This window comes from Schistocerca nitens, chromosome 3 (assembly GCF_023898315.1).
Source record: "Schistocerca nitens isolate TAMUIC-IGC-003100 chromosome 3, iqSchNite1.1, whole genome shotgun sequence".
Classification (NCBI taxonomy): domain Eukaryota; kingdom Metazoa; phylum Arthropoda; class Insecta; order Orthoptera; family Acrididae; genus Schistocerca; species Schistocerca nitens.
Window position 1 is genome coordinate 170,120,189 of NC_064616.1, and position 15,382 is coordinate 170,135,570.

The 15,382-nt window shown below is 42.6% G+C and overlaps 1 protein-coding gene and 1 pseudogene across 1 annotated transcript in view; both read left to right on the forward strand.

Annotated features, from left to right (window-relative positions):
* The window catches only part of LOC126248110 (dystrophin, isoforms A/C/F/G/H-like), a 1,130,095-nt gene that overhangs the window by 540,953 nt on the left and 573,760 nt on the right, over window positions 1–15,382 (forward strand). The gene's annotated exons all lie outside the window — the stretch shown is intronic.
* LOC126249903 (5S ribosomal RNA) lies at window positions 11,678–11,795 on the forward strand (annotated as a pseudogene).

Genomic DNA, 15,382 nt, shown 5'->3' on the forward strand with positions numbered 1-15,382 from the left:
CCATTCGCCTGGTGCAGGTCTTTCGAGTTGACACCACTTCGGCGACCTGCGCGTCGATGGGCATGAGATGATGATGATTAGGACAACACAACACCCAGTCCCAGAGCGGAGAAAATCTCCGACCCAGCCGGGAATCGAACCCGTGCCCTTAGGATTGACAGTCTGTCACGCTGACCACTCAGCTACCGGGGGCGGACATCTGGATAAATGTCTGCCTATTACACATTACGACCATCTTCATCTGTCGGCGGTCTCTGTCAGTCAACAACGAGGTCGGCCTGTACACTTTTGTGCTGTACGTTTCCCTTCACGTTTCCACTTCACTATCACATCTGAAACAGTGGACCTAGGAATGTTTAGGAGTGTGGAAATCTCGCGTACAGACTTACGACATGAGTGACACCCAATCACCTGACAACGTTCGAAGTCCGTGAGTTCTTCAGAGCGCCCCATTCTGCTCTATCACGACGTCTAATGACTACCGAGGTCGCTGATATGGAGTACGTGGCAGTAGGTGCAGCACAATGTACCTAATATGAAAAACGTATGTTTTTGTGGGTGTCCGGATACTTCTGATCGCATAGTGTAGCATAACAGTGTAAGCCCCTTTATATTATGAAGCTCTCTCGAAAGTTAAAGGATCTTTTATTGTACAAAGGTATGTGTTACCAGCACAACAAAATAATAATACGTAATATTTCTGCTGGTACTTACTTCGGTATATTTCTCTTCAAAGTCACATAAACATTGATGCATTTGTCTTATCTCGCCATTAGTTTACTTTGTTCCTCGTTATACCATGACACCAATTGTGTTATCATTCCAGAGGTCAGTATTGGCCAAGAGCTTACAAGCGCAAGATATTCCTTCGTTTGTAGAAAGGGGTGAAAATTCGAAGTTGCCTGTTCTTTATTCTACAGCTAATTCAACGTCGAATATCGGATTCCGTACCGCAGTGAGTTACCTTACCGAATGTGGATGTGCGTTTCGTGGATGAAAACAATGTCGTAAGAGGCGTAACCTCTGGATACGATTCTGCACAGACTTAGCAACATTGTAATTATGTTAGCGAACATATTTTTCTCTCCATGTCTAATACAGAAGTATAAACAGTAAACAGAGCAATAGTCGTCGTAAGCGGCGCACTGAACGTGCACCAATAGTGAAACCGAGGCATTCCTGGAAGTAAGCAAGGTCTTTGTAGTCGCAGCGATATGACGATGCCGGCCGTTGTGGTCGAGCTGTTCTAAGCGCTTCAGTCTGGAACCGCGTGACCGCTACGGTCGCAGGTTCGAATCCTGCCTCGGGCATGGATGTGTGTGATGTCGTTAGGTTAGTTATGTTTAAGTAGTTCTAAGTTCTAGGGGACTGATGACCTCAGATGTTAAGTCCCGTAGTGCTCAGAGCCATTTGAACCATTTTGGTATGACGATGAACTTTCAACTTGTACAGTACGGCCTAGCTTCGCGGCCCATTTGACAAGCCGGTGCTTACCTACGGCTATACAGTTCTGAGTTTTTGAAGATTTTTGAACAATTTGGGAATATACATCGTGTAGATTGTGCTGCCTTCAAGATGTTCATTGTCATTTTCACACTTGGCTGTACACGACCCATTTAGACATTGGTTTGGAATATCCCTGATTCTTAACGTCAATACATCTTGATGATGGAACCAGTCTGTCTTCCAGTTAATTTGTAAGACGACGAAGTGTTGCTCCGGTCTCACCGTGTTATGAAAATGTGTTTGCCTACAATTAATTTTTGTGCGTCATACGCGCACTATGGCTGTATTCGTAGCGACTCCGCCCTCTCCTCTGGTTAACAGCACAAAATTAATATTTTGCCTGGAAAACCTAAGACGCCTCACCTTGAAATTTACAATCACAACGTTGTCAGAATTCAGTACGTACATCACCTAAATAAGTTTATGTCTAGAATGAACTAAAATTTACTTGTTCCTGCTTATTGGCTTTTAGTTGAGAGATAAGCTTAGTAGATGCTATGTTTTATACCGGAACTCGAATGTGAATTTGTACGTGTCTTTCACGAGAACTGTCTGACAAATTGGAGCATTTACGGCAATTTGAAATTTTGAAACAGTCCATAGGGGCTGTTTGCATCACTCAGATGGAAGAAGCAAAGAACTGCCTCGCAATGAAATCTTTGTCTCACAGGTTTTTACAGCATCTCGCTATGGTACTAATCGAAAAACTACAATCCTAAAAGGAATTTCATCCGGTTGTGATTTTCTTCGTGTACTGTAGCTGCTCTCTGTATGGTAAATTTACTGCGCCAGTTTTGTGGATAACGTGAATGCCCTAGATCACAGCTACTTGTGTTTTTCGAACCTTAGAAATGCAATCGGATTTATGTTTCACCCAGATTACTAGTGTAAAGCATGCACAGCTATACACTTGTTAATTTTGTCTAATCTTATAATTACTTTGTTTCGACGCGCAAGTCGCCGAAGTGGCGTCAAATCGAAAAACTTGCACCAGGCGAGCGGTCTAGCCGACGGGAGGCCCTCGTCACACGTCTTTTTTTATTACCTTTGTTTAATAATATTTGAAATTGGATTCAGTACTGAATACTCAGTTCAGTTTGTTGTAATGTGTGAAATTCCTATCAGTACTGAGCTTGCATGAAAGGAAAATAATATTTATACGTTAGAATGTGAGGAAATTACCGCGAAATGCTTACAAAAATTAGCAATACGCTTTACGTGACGGACTAATTATAGCTTTAAACCGCAAAGAAATAAGAAGTCGTATGGTATATATGAGTTATTCTTTCCGACTTGGACGAGTTTAGCTAGCTGCTATTTTGCATGTTGTGTCAATATGAAATTTATACCCAGCATGTGATGATGTGAGCTTTGTTGGAGGTATATTTCGAAATCGGTCTCGTTAACGTTCAAGATAACGGTACAATATTTGCCGGAGTTATGTTATTCTGTCCCCAGTCACATTGTAGAGTGTACCGGACTGCCAACAAAGGTAAATAATGGTTAAAATTGTGTGTAGTGTTGAAAGAATTACACCTTCATGACGATCGACATAGTCATGCACCCTCTAAACACGCATCATGAAACGTGGGTAGTCTGAGCCCTGCAGTTATAAGGTTGGGAAAGAACGGAACAGGGATAAGAAATGCCTCGCTTCTGGAGTGGCTAATTTTAATTCGAAATTGCCGGAGGAGTATTTGACGGAAGTTAGGGAAAAATTATAATATACGTAGCTGATCGTAGAGCAACATTTACTAGTCAAAATCCAGGACACTGAGATAAAGCTAACTGTTCTGCGACGCAGTAATGAAGAAAAGTTTTAGGTGACTCAAGGAGATGAATATCGAATTCATTCTTCAGATACCTCTGCAAATGATTTACGGAAGGTATTCAAAGTCTCCATCCAGGATATTTATTACACCGTCGTAGCAATTAATTTCGAACAATGTGAACGTTTTGCGCTTTGTCTCGAATTTTCTCTAATTCTATTAAAGGAAGAAAGTATTTGCAGAATCAGCCCCGCTCTAACTCCCAGTGAGTGGTATAAATATCATTAACGGATTCCAAATATTATGGAATGCCTTTCAAACGGATGCATGCATCTAAATTTCTTTGTATTTTTGCATCTAAATTTCTTTGTATTTTTAAAAAGTCTCCCGAATTAATAGTTAGAACATACATCTTTCTGTAGAAAAATAAATAAATAAGTGAATCCATGGTTTGCATCTTTATTTTCGTTTAGTTGTGATCGTCATGACTCAACTTTTTGCCGCGCGGGATTAGCCGAGCGGTCAAGGGCACTGCAGTCATGGACTGTGCGGCTGGTCCCGGCGGAGGTTCGAGTCCTCCCTCGGGCATGGGTGTGTGTGTTTGTCCTTAGGATAGTTGAGGTTAAGTAATGTGTAAGCTTAGGGACTGATGACCTTAGCAGTTAAGTCCCATAAGATTTCACACACATTTGAACATTCTGAACTCAACTCTTTGCTTCAGAGACTGGCAGTTTCATCGTTATAATACGTGACTTGTTCGTGTCCCAAACTTAAGTTGTTTTTTTTTTACTTGTGGGAACTGCCCCTAATTTGCAACTGGATTGGGGTCTTAATATGCCCATAATGGTTGCACCTGTAACATGCGTTTTTCACAAATGGTTATTCTTTTACATTCAGCATCTGTGTGCCCTTGTTTATCACAGCTATAGCAAAAATTCTTGTAGATCTTGACTTCTTCCTTCTTTGTGGGTGTCACTCCCCCTCGCGTTCCTCGTCGCCTTTCCACGATCTGTGTGGCCCTTCTGGCTACAGTTATAACATCTTCCTCCTGTGTTACTTCGAATTTCATCTTCCTTACAAGCCATTCTCGGGAACTAATTTTTCTCTCGCGGACAATAGTGTGCTTTCCTCGTCCCATGCGTCACCTAACCCAATTTATTCACCGCAGCTTCGTAGAGCTGTCTGTATCCGGTCATCTGCTACGCCCTGTATGAACCGAGCCTGTCCAAGGGCACATGCCGGTTGTAATGCACCTTGTCGTTGTCGCCCCTGTCTCTCTGGTGACCACTCCTCTGAATGACTTTGGTAATTCATCTCTTCAGTGTGCTCATGATGCAACTGCTTGTGTGGTCTGAAATATCCTACAGTAGTAGTAGTCTGTAGCGCAGTTAGCTGAATAATTTTCTTCCAAGATTACCTTCACTTGATCACAATTGTTAACTCTGTCTTAGACACTTAATTTCACTGTAGCTTGTCCCATAATTTTAGACATGATGTATTGAAATACCATTCCATTTGGCCTGCTTCGAACACAGGATTCACATTGTTGGTGAACTCGTTAAATTCTGACTTATATCTTAATACAAGAGCATCCTTTGCACTGATGCCTCTAACATCTGAACGGCTAGCTTAAGTCGTATTATGTTAATGCAACGTTATACACAGAGGTTTAAAGCTATTGGTGTTCTCACTTGACTGAACTCTTTGTCTTGATGCTGTAGTTCTGCTGGTTTCCCTTGTAGTTTTTTCTACAAGTATTTCTCCATCTGCTGGGCTCTCAGAATTGTTTCTGCTTCTTTTGACCTGTTCCAGCACCCTGGCCGTTGATCTTCTGGCTGTACATAGTTCCAGGGGCTGATTCCGACGCTCTTCCTGCTTCCTCTCCAATATTCTGTCACCCAATTCCCTGCTACGGAATGCTTCTACTCACCACACCCTATAACCAGATGGCAGTAATCTTATGTCGCAACCCGGCACAGGTTTTATCACCAGCTTTGGTGGAAGGTGTGGCCTGCACAGTGCACCCAGGATGTTGATAACAGTGTGGGGTGAAGTCTACAAAGTTACCTTTAACGGATAGAGAGGGGACAAGTCTACTAACATGCGTAGCGGAGGTGATTTAGGAATCGAGAGGAGAAGTAGTTGACTCTGTAGAATGTGAGTAAGGTTGCAAACACTAAGCATTCAACTGAAGAACAATCCATTTCCCAATAGTTAAACCTTATTTGGAGAGGTGTCGTATTTGCAAACCAAGAACTACACCCTACGACTCCATATGTTAATCTTTTCCGGCAAGTCCCAGTTCCCGAGGTCTACCTTTCGCTACCACAGATGAGTGCTCTGCTTGCAACTTATCCAACACCCAGTCAAGTACTTTTACCTCAGTGGGACAGAAGTGCGGGACAGCATTTGTTCCGCTTTATACTGTGACACGCAGAAAGTATCAAATATGGTTCGTTGCTAATACTAGAGACAAACTCGACAGAACTTGTTCTTCACTTAAGGCGGGCTGGCCGCTGTGGCCGAGCGCTTCTAGGCGCTTCTGTCCGGAACCGCGCGGCTGCTACGGTCGCAGGTTTGAATCATGTCTCGGGCATGGATGTGTGTTATGATGTCGTTAGGTTCCTTAGTTTTAAGTAGTTCTAAGTTCTAGGGGACTGATGACCTCAGATGTTAAGTCCCATAGTGCTCAGAGCCATTTTGAACTATTTGAACTTAAGGCAGAAAACTGAAGATGATAACTGTTGCTGGATACTTACCAGAGACTCAGTTATCTTTTCTCTAATTTGTACAGACTTCTCGTAATTTTTACTTCGTCAGCTTCAGAGTGTCGCTCTGTAGTGAGTACACCCATCGAACGCCTTTTGCACTGCTCCTAAAGCCGCACGGAGTGGCCGCGCGGTTTGAGGCGACATGTCACGAATTACGCGGCCCCTCCCACCGGAGGTTCGACTCCCTCGGGCATGGGTGTGTGTGTGTTGTTCTTAGCATAAGTTAGTTTAAGTAGTGTGTAAGTCTAGCGACCGATGACCTCAGCACTTTGGTCCCTCAGGAATTCACATACATTTGAACATTGCTCCTAAATTCTTTCTGGTAATCACTGTCTTGGCCTTACGCACTGGCCGTTTATATACTAATATTAGAGGGACTTCCGTGCAAGTTTCTCCCGTAGAGATATTTTTCCTGACTCTTCCGAAGGTCTTGCCAAAGACTGTTCCAGAACATAGTGCCCGTATGCCCGTATACCAGTACCTGCTAGTCCCCATGGTGCCCGAGGATGTTGTCCTCGCCCAGCCACTACAGCACTGCTGCTTCCTCAGCAGCTTGCCAACAAGTCAGAATTCATACGGAGCACTGGCTCACTTTCTGATTCCTGTCAAGACACCCCGCTTGTGCGATGTATTAAATACTACTGTTGATAAAGTTTCTCTACTTTCCTTACAGCCATGCCACTTGTTAAATTAATAAAATTCAGTAGGCGTGACAGCTCTTAGTTGTAACTGTCTACACAGTGGACGGAATCAGTTGACGTAAGAAATGTTTGTATTACACAGCTAAATCTGTGTATGTGAGCCCTGATTTCTCTTAAAGTATCTCTGCACCGTGGCGTCATCTCACAGGAGGCTGATGAACGAAGTATATGCTGTCTCTCTGTACACATTTGGACATAACCCGGCTTATTTAAGCCAGCCGCCGCCCAACGCGAGGGTGATGGCTGTCACCAGAGGGCGCAGTTGGCAGTGTGAAGCCAGTCCTGATTTACTTTTTTAAATACTGTGTGCATTTGGGCCGGTCAGTGGTGATTACACTAAAGTATTTTTGACGTTACGTTGGGGTAAAAGCTAATAAAAGGTGTCAGAGATTCGCCCTAAGCAAAACACCCTAAGCACTGTGTAATTGTGCACGTACGAGAGGACTTCAAAAAGTAAGTTACAAATGGCATTGGCGCTAACACCGTTGCGCATCGAGAGTTACGCACTGTAAGAGGAGAGGACATGTTCTGGGTGACTTGCAGACACTGTTCTGCTGCCAGTCTTATAGCATGTTCCTCACAGGATGGGGGTGAAGTGGCGTGCCAACCGGAAACATACTCCATTGTTAAAGCGTGGGACACTAAGATTCTTGTAGGGAAAACGCTTCAATTCCACAGATTCACCATGAAATTCTGGCGGTAAATGCACCCAGTGCAGTGATGCGTCCAGCCATAGCGAAACGGTGCCAACAACTTGACAAAGGCCGCACAGGCGTGGGTGATGCTGAGGCCATCGACTTCGACCACAAACGACGTTGTCCCGGAAATCGAGAAACTGATTTGCAGCAATCACAGACTTTCCGTCGATGAGAACATTCTCAGAACGGTTCTCGAATAGCTCCGTGGCTAAGGAGCGCACTTGTATCGTCTAGGAATTGAACAATTGGTACAACTTTCCGACTGTTGGTAGGGGAGGATACACTACACATGGTCTGCACCTAAATAGGAAGGGGAAAGATAATTTAGCTTCTCTATTAGCGGATACTGGAAAGGGGGGGGGGGGCGCACAGTCATACAAGGGATGATCCCTGTGGTTAATGGGACCAGGCAGACAGGTTTTTTAGGTTAAAGCCAAAGTCTGGGCAGACAATACTCAAGAAAAATAGCATAAAAAAGCTTTTTGAGCAGTAAACAGGGATAAAGCTAAGGGTAGTATCAATTTACTTCATCAAAATATCAGGGGAATAAAAAATAAAGTGGATGAGCTGTTAGTGTGTTTAGATGATCTCAAAAATAAGAATGAGATTTATATACTTTGTCTGTCTGAACACCATGTAGCTGTGGGGATGGAAAGTGTCAGTATAAATGGGTATAATTTAGCATCTTACACTTGCAAATCTATCATGGATAAAGGAGGAGCTGCGGTTTACACAAAACAAGTGTATAAGTACAAAACTGTAGAAGTAAGTAAATTTTGTGTCGATCAGTACTTTGAAGTTTGTGCATCTGAATTACATCTAGATAATGTACTGTTGGTACTAGCAACAGTGTACATGTCCCCGTTAGGAGATTGGGAGCTATCCAAGAAAAAAATTGACTCGCTATTATGCTGTCTGTCAGACAAAAAGTTATTAATCTGTGATGATTTCAGTGTAAATTTTCTAAGCATTTGTGATAGAGAAAGTGAACTAGAAGTGTTATTAATGTCGTATAACTTAGAATCAGTGATCAATTTCCCTACATGTATAGCTCAAGACAGTGGCACTATAATAGATAATGTATTTTTGCAGCAAGAGGATGTAAAACTAACACATGATTTCCCTGTGATAAATGAATTATCGGATAATGATACATGAGTGATTAACTTGCAAAACTGAGCAGGGTGTATAGTTCAGAAACCATCAAGTAAAAGTGTAAGGCTGGTCAACCCAGTGTCTATAGAGCACTTCGGAGAAAGTTTAAGAAATGTTACCTGGGGAGATGTACATAATGAGCCAAATGCCATTGATAAATGTAACATATTTTTTGATAAATTTATATCCCTTTTTGAACACTGTTGCCCCCAAAAAATTACTAAATGTGACACCAAACAGTTTTCGAAGAAACCTTGAATCACTACAGGTGTTAAAGTGTCTTCAGAGAGGAAAAGAAAATTGTATGAGGCAGAAGTTATTACTAAAGATCCAGAAGTCATTTTACGCTATAAAAATTATTGTAATATACTGAGAAAAGTTGTCAGAAAATCAAAAAGTATGTATATTAGAGTTGAAATTAACAACTCGGGCAATAAAATCAAATCAGTATGGAATGTTGTTTGAAGAGAGACAGGTATAGTAATCACTGGGGAAAGAAACATTACTATTAAGGAGCATGAGACCATCTTAAGCAACAGTACACAAATAGCTAATGTATTTAACAACCATTTCTTTTTGTGTAGGTGAAAAAATTGGTGAGAATAGTTAGAAAGAAAAAGCCAAGCAGTACATGAAAGTGTCAGTTTTGAGAAATCCTAGTCAGATTAATTTTCATCTAACTGCCTCTTGTGAAATAAGGAAAAGAATTAAATCTTTGAAAAATAAATATTTTGTTGGAGTAGATGACATCTCTAACAAGATATTAAAAACAATGTGAAGCAGTTACAGCTGATGTTCTGATTCACACCTGTAATGTACCACTAACTCAAGCTGTTTTCCCAGACAGGTTAAAATATACCATTGTCAAGTCTCTCTACAAGAAAGGGGACACCACAGACTACAATAATTACTGGCCAGTATCCTTGCTCACAGCATTTTCAAAAATTGTCAAGAAAGTAATGTACTCAAGAGTGTTTAGCCATTTCAGCAGTAATGGGATACTTAGTAGATCACAGTTTGGATTTAAAAATGCTGTTCCACTGAGACAGCAATATAAAGTTTCACTGCCCACGTACTAGAGTCTTCAAATGGTAAAATGTCACCAATAGGAATGTTTCTTTATATGGTTTAAGTGATTTAAGGAACTTTCCTACTTCATCTAACTGGTGTGAAATTGCATTAGATGTTCCACAGGGTTCGATCATGGGTCCCCTTTTGTTCTTGATATATATGAATTATTTCTCTTCTTATCTGAAACAAGAAGCTAAACTGACACTGTTTGCTGATGATACAAGCATAATTATGAATCCAGTAAAACAAACTCCAATAGAAGATGATACAAATAATGTCTGAAAAAGTTATTGATTGGTTTTCTGCGAATGGGCTTGCTCTGAACTTTGAAAAAACGCAGTGCATCCAATTTTCTACTGCAAGGAGTACAGTTCCTTCAATAAACATAACACATCAACAGAAGTCAGTAGCCAGGGTAGAGCGTACTAAGTTTTTGGGTGTACATATAGATGAGAATCTTAATTGGAAAATTCATATTTTGGATCTCCTAAAGGGACTGGGTCAGCAACTTTTTCAATAAGAATAATTGCTAATTTTTAGGATATAGAAACTAACTAGCCAACATACTTTGCATACTTTCACTCTCTGATGTTACACGGAACAATATTTTGGGGTAAGTCAACATTTAGGCAAAAAGTATTCACTGCACAAAAGAAAGTGGTTAGAATAACGTGTGGGATTCATTGTCGAACATCTTGTAGGTATCTTTTAAAAGGTTATGAATTCTTACAACAGCCTTACAGTACAGTTACTTAGTAATGAAACTTTTCTCAGCGGCATGGACCATTTAAAAAAAAAAACAATGTCATTCATGATTATAATACCAGAAGAAAGAAATACTTACACTATCATCTGCTTAACCTATCTTTGGCACAAAGAGGGGTCAAATGTGCTGCTGTAAAACCTTTCGATAAATTACTAGATGAAATAAAATGTCTGACAGACAGCAGTAACAGTTTTAAAAATACATTGAAATCATATCTCCTTGAAAAGTCCTTCTATAGCATAGTTGAATTCTTGAATAGGAATATATAAATCCATAGGTATAATATACGCATTTAGTGCTATTTAAGGGAATGGGGTGGGTAATAAAAATTTCAAGCTCAAAATAAAAATATTGTGTGCATTTCTTATGCACTTTACACGTTCCACATCATAACGGATACCGTGAGACCGATCAGTGGAGCATCTAACTGAATCATGGTGACTATATCGAGAAAGAGTAATACGTATCGGTTCTCTTCAATAAAAGTTGCATGGCTTGTCGTAATAATGAGTAACTTACTTTCTGAAGTCTTCTCGCATATAAAATAACTCGTCAGTGTGGTAAAAGATAGTCTACATAGGAAAAACAATATGCAATACACAGGGATGGTGCTTTGAACACCAGTGACACATCCGCCTTTTACAGGCCAACAAATCTGCATTAGCTGGCATTGTATTAATGCTGGCCGTTCTAATGATTACGTGAAAGTCATGATTATGGCCACAGCCTCATCCTGTTGCGATTCAGTGGTGAAGAAACTGTGGAAATACAATTAAGAGAGAACCTGATCAACAGAGACGGCGATTTTAAGCTCAACAAATAATAGAATCCACTCATTTCCCGTCTTCTTCCTCAGAGGAATTATTGTTCTGAGCCTTACTTTTTCGGCATTGTAACCCATGTCATCCATTTTAGTAGTTAACCACATAATTTGTAAGCACTGTGGATTTGCTGAGTCTACACATGCTATGTTTATTTGTGACTGAAAATCTTGTTCCGACATTATCTCTGATAGATACGCATTTACTCCACAATATTGTGTCAAGTGGTTTTCATTCTGTCACCCACTCACCTTGAAGATGGCTGTATAGTTACCAGCCTAAATCTCGAAAGAAGAAGTAATGCACTATCCCGGACTAGTGTAAACCCTTATGAGCGGTGTTCATTGGAGTGCGTGTGTGACCAATGGTTAACAGATGCGGATCAATACAAAGATTTTGCATGGCCAAATGTAATGTGAGGCAACGGCCTTTCCGCAGTGGATACACCGGTTCCCGTGAGATCACCGCAGTTAAGCGCTGTCGGGCGAGGTCGGCACTTGGATGGGTGACCATCTAGGCTGCCACGCGCTGTTGTCATTTTTCTGGGTGCACTCAGCCTCGTGATGCCAATTGAGGAGCTACTCGACCGAATAGTAGCGGCTTCGGTCAAGAATACCATCATAACGACCGGGAGAGCGGTGTGCTGACCCCACGGCCCTCCTATCCGCATCCTCCATTGAGGATGACACGCCGGTCGGATGGTCCCGGTAGGCCACTCGTGACCTGAAGGCGAAGTGCAAATGTAATGTGGAATGTGTCTGACGTAGCTTATCAGTGTCTTCGCAATCTCAGAGATCTCGCAAACTTTGTCTGCAATGAATTAGTGGCACATTATATTCAACCATACCGTGTTTTTGACGTCTTGAGCGCTCACGATTTTTAACGACTTCCCGACCACTTTTCAGTAAAAAAGGCCATTTCTAGACTAATGAAAACGAAAAGAGAGGATTCTTTAACGTCAAACCTTTAAAACGGGGGATATTATCATAGCTAGTAACTCAGTTATATCAATTTTTCGGTAGAAACTAATCTATACGTCTCCGAAACTCCATCGTCCCGTTGAAAGAGGCGTACTGTCCAAAATTCACAGAAAAGAAATAGAACGAAGATTAGGATTTAAAATTCCGTCGACGGCGAGGTCATTAGAGACGGAGAACAAGGTCGGAAATCGATCGGTTCCTTTTTATTTGCCTTCATCGCTTTAGGAAAACCACAGAAAACCTAAATCTGATGATCAAGTAGAGATTTGAACCGGCGTCGTCCTGAATACGAGTCCAGTGCATAATCCAGTACGCCACGGCGCCTGGTAAAATTCACAGAATTTCGTCTTCATTCATTCGTAATCTGTGCAAAACATCCATTTCACCTCTTCTTTCTGAGTGTTCCTAACAGTTCGCGCATTAAGAGGCTTGAGGAGGAACATAGTGAAAAGAATGTAGGGGGAGAGGAGAGGAGAGGGAAAATAAAATATTTACTAACAGAATTGGAGGTATCGTAAAGGAAGGGAAGCTAGGAATGTAATGTAAAAGGAGTAGTAAAGTTAAGGAAACTTACTCGTGAACAGTGGGGTGAACTAAAAGTTTTGGTACGACTTTTAGGGCGGAGTCGTCGCACTTGTCGGACATGTGACGTGAAACTGGCGGGAAGGACGCTGTTGGGCACGGAAGGAATGTAAGTGGTATGGGTGGTTCTTCTCACACAGGATGAGTATCTACGACGCAGACCCGACCCTCTCCCTCGCCCCCGACCGCGCTCCACACACACACACACACACACACACAACACAAGTTTGTTGGCTCTTGAGGCCCGCAGCCTGTGTTAATTAGAGTGGCGTTAGCGGTGTGGTGTCACCCCGCCCCGAGTTACGTACGGTTCGCGGTCTCCAGGCTGCCCGCAGTAAGCTTCGTCATTAGCGTCTCCCTGGCACTACTTGCCTACTCTAAAAGACACTACTGCCCGCGCTAATGCGCATTTCATTTACTACTAATTCTTACTTGTCCTGTGGGAAACGCCGACATTTGTCGGTCACTTTCACAACGTGAGGAAACTATTTGACACAATCACATATGATGGGTGCTATGTCCTTAATAAGATCTTCGGTGGTAAAGCTGAGATTTGTCTATAGCTTGCGCATGGTGACAAAGCACTTTGACAGTCGGAAAAATGATGCATGCTGCCATCTTGACAAGATTTTAGGTAGACTACGTATTCTTTTAAGTAATAATTAGTGTCGGCAGTAGATTGAATGGTATGAAGTATTACATATCTGCATCAACTAGATGCTGCATCGAGAAAAGGGAAACAATGACAGAACGTTATAGTGTAATGTTCTGTAACGTTCCCTCGTTACGATTGTTGGATATGAAATGAATGAAGGAAGAAGGAAGATTAGTGCTTAACGTCCTTTCGACAACGAGTTTATTAGAGCAAAAGTTTAAAATGTGTGAAGGATGGGGAAGGAAATTGGCCGTTCCCTTTCAAAGGAACCATTCCGGCATTTACCTTAAGCGATTTAGGAAAATCGCGGAAAACCTAAATCAGGACGGCCGGACGAGGAATTGAACTGTCGTCCTTCTGAATGCGAGTCCGGTCTGAAAGGAATGGGCAGTGTCTTAGAAAGAGATTATAAAATGAATATCAATGGAAGTAAAATCAGAGTACTCGAATATAGTCGAATTAAATCAGGCACTGCTGAGGGAATTAGATTAGGAAACGAGACGCTAATAGCATAAGCTGTCAAGATACAAAGGAATCAAAGACATTAGCTGCCGGTGCGCACTGATTTATATCCGTGGGGTGAGTTGAACATTTGTGTCCTACTGGGTTCCGAACATGGGTTTTCTGCTATGTAGGCAGATGCGCTGACCACTTCGACACAGTGGTCACCACAACCGCACGGACTTCCCTACCGTGCCTCCCCTCAGATCCAAATTCTCAACTTACACCACTCACTACTAATGTAGTGCCCCTGCTAAATAGCCTCATGACTCGCGGGACCTCGCCGATTCCCGTAAGAGTTCGAGCTTGGTACGCATCTGCACTGAACGCGTCACTGGCCGTCATCGCCGTAATTATACACACATCAAAAAAAGTATTGCATCACCCAGTTTCCCAGCACTCTTGAAAATAGACATTGACTGTGGACATTATATCACAAACAGAGTCCATTTGAAACTTCCTGGCAGATTAAAACTGTGTGCCCGACCGAGACTCGAACTCGGGACCTTTGCCTTTCGCGGGCAAGTGCTCTACCATCTGAGCTACCGAAGCACGACTCACGCCCGGTACTCACAGCTTTACTTCTGCCAGTATCTCGCCTCCTACCTTCCAAACTTTACAGAAGCTCTCCTGCGAACCTTGCAGAACTAGCACTCCTGAAAGAAAGGATATAGCGGAGACATGGCTTAGCCACAGCCTGGGGGATGTTTCCAGAATGAGATTTTCACTCTGCAGCGGAGTGTGCGCTGATATGAAACTTCCTGGCAGATTAAAACTGCCAGGAAGTTTCATATCAGCGCACACTCCGCTGCAGAGTGAAAATCTCATTCTAGAGTCCATTTGACTGTTCAGGGATGTTACTAAACCCGCCCAAAAATGAGGAGCGCCTATTAGACAGAGGGGGTCCGACAGCCGATCAGTTGCAGTTATTCCACCAGGAAGGAGGTACACGGCTCGTGTTGTCTGTAGTTCAACCATGCCTAGACGGTCGATACCGCGGTTCGATCGCGTCCGCATTGTTATTTTGCGCCAGGAAGGGCTCTCAACAAGCGAAGTGTCCAGGTGTCTCGGAGTGAACCAAAGCGATGTTGTTCGGACATGGAGGAGATACAGAGAGACAGGAACTGTCGATGACATGCCTCGCTCAGGCCGCCGAGGGGCTACTACTGCAGTGGATGACCGCTACCTACGGATTATGGCTGGGAGGAACCCTGACAGCAATGCCACCATGTTGAATAATGCTTTTCGTGCAGCCACAGGACGTCGTATTACGACTCAAACTGAGCGCAATAGGCTGCATGATACGCAACTCCACTACCGACGTCCATGGCGAGTTCCATCTTTGCAACACGACACCATGCAGCGCAGTACAGATGGACCCAACAACGTACCGAATGGACCGCTCA